This window comes from Echinops telfairi, unplaced genomic scaffold (assembly GCF_000313985.2).
Source record: "Echinops telfairi isolate 266 unplaced genomic scaffold, ASM31398v2 ScPeMD7_7417;HRSCAF=8455, whole genome shotgun sequence".
NCBI lineage: Eukaryota > Metazoa > Chordata > Mammalia > Afrosoricida > Tenrecidae > Echinops > Echinops telfairi.
This window is the reverse complement of record NW_022111317.1, coordinates 4,937,959-4,940,061: the sequence shown is the minus strand read 5'-3', so window position 1 is coordinate 4,940,061 and position 2,103 is coordinate 4,937,959. Positions and strand designations below refer to the sequence as shown.

At 57.5% G+C, this 2,103-nt stretch overlaps 1 protein-coding gene across 1 annotated transcript in view; it reads left to right on the top strand.

Annotated features, from left to right (window-relative positions):
• Positions 1–2,103, top strand: part of MUS81 (MUS81 structure-specific endonuclease subunit) — a 10,545-nt gene that overhangs the window by 712 nt on the left and 7,730 nt on the right. The window lies entirely within an intron of this gene.

Genomic DNA, 2,103 nt, shown 5'->3' with positions numbered 1-2,103 from the left:
TCCCGGCCCCTTCCGTTTAGTAGGAGCCGCACAATGAGGGGCGGGGCGGGCTTCCGGCGCGCGCCCTCGGGGCCGACGGGAAATGAAGTCCGAGGGTTCTGCGAAGGCTTGGGGCTCAGAGGCTAACTGAGACGTTCTCGTTTGCCGGCCTCCGGGCTCCGCACTGCATGCTGGGAGATGTAGTTTGAAGCAGCCAAAGCGGCCAGGGCGAACGGAGCGCACTCCCATAGGTGGAGTTTCTCAGGAAACGCTCCACGCTGAGCCTTAGGCCGTGGTGCATCTTAAGGATGACACAAAAACGAACCCCGAATTGACGGCCCTTCACCCTGAAATTAAACGGATTTTGTAAACATTATCCTGGCACTTTCTGGACCCCTTTGCATATTTTGCATGGAACTAGGAGTTCGTTTTTCTGAATTGAAGCCACTGCCTATTGGACTGGAAACCAGTCTTAAGAAGCAGCCCAAGCCAATAAGCAAAACACTCCAGGCACCTCCGTGTGCAAAGCCATTCTTGTCTCATCAGAGAACGTATGCAACTTTAGTTAAATAAAAACCAGGGGAAAGGTTATAAGGAAGGGTGGGGCCGTAAGCTTTGGATTTTGTCCTTGTTCAGAGATGGTTGGCATACATCATTCACTAGTCGGTAATGGGGGCTGGGGGCTTGTGCGTTTTCAACTCAAGGACTCTATTTTATCAGGCACCAAGGAAATGGCGATTAAACAGAACTTGAGCCTTGTTCAGGTTTATAGCCAGGTACATGAATAAACGATCGATATATGGCCACAAGATTGACCTACAAGATCTGTGAGCGTCTAAAGCCTAAGTACAAAGGAGCTGTCTGGGTTGACGACCAGGGCCTCACTCTTGCAAACCATCCACAAGCCTCCCCACAAAAGGACCTGGTAACCTGGGTGCTATAAATGGGGTCTCTCTTCACGACCCCAAGAACGACGCCCGGGAATGGGGTGCCCCGTAGAGCATGCCGGGGATTGTAGTCGAGGGCAGCCGCAGCACCACCCACCCGCCAGCTAGAATCCCCAGAACACCAGGTGGAGGCTGCAACTAGACCCCTGCCTCTCGCCAGCGCCCCAGTCAGAGGGGAGGCTGGCTCCACCTTTATTGAGCCTTGGAGTTTCCAAGAGAAACAAGGAGGGGGAAGGGGGCTTTGCAGTTACCCTGGAGACGCGCTGCTCCCGCCCGCCCCCAGCCGCAGGATGCCCTAGATGTCCTTATTAGGACAAGAGACTGGAGGGGGCGGAGCAAACCCGAACGCTGGCTCCAGACTCCTTATAAGGCTGTGTCGGGTGGGAGGCCGGAGCCGGCTGGGGACGCTGGATCGCTGGCTGGGCGGGGTCTGGCGGTGGGCAAGGCGCTCTTTCATCGGCCGCTAGCTAGCTGAGACTCGTGGCTTGCAGCGAAACAGATGGAGGCCTAGCCCGAGGCGAGACGCTGGTGGTCCAACCCGCCCTTCCACCTGGGACCTTGGCAGAATTTCCATGTTCAATCAATTCCCCGAGGGTTCCCCATCTCCAGCGCGGTTCTACTTCTGCCTGAGATTCTCACCCCTACCTGCTCCCCCGGCTTCAGCCTCCTCCCACGTAGAATCCCCTTTGTACCACTTTTCTGGCTCTCTGGTCCTCGTAGCTTGTTTCCCTCCTAGGCCCAACTTCGCGCCTCCCATTGGCTATCACCATTTCCTCTGGAGCGCCTTCACCTCCGCCTGCCTTTAGTTGAATCCTCACGCCCAGGAGACCCTCCTGCATGTCCCATAAAACTGTTCCCATCTCTTCCTCTCGCAGATATACCTAATCCTCCGTCTCCCTGGGCGTTTTTCAAGCCCAGTCCCCCTGCTCAGCCGCTGCACAAGACTGAGGCTGACCCTGACAGCCAAACCTTAAAGCAGCTAACCTCGGATGGCTCCGTTAGACACGTCCTCCCAGCCACAGGGGGCGCTGTCGGCCCTCCCCCCGCCTGCACGCAGAGGGGACCTTCCCGCGCTCGAATGCGGACTGGGAGGAAGGGGCGGGGTCTAGGCCCCAGGGACCTGGGTGGGGCGCGTCCGAAGGTTGATTCGGGCCAGTGGGCCGCAGCGCAGGCGAAG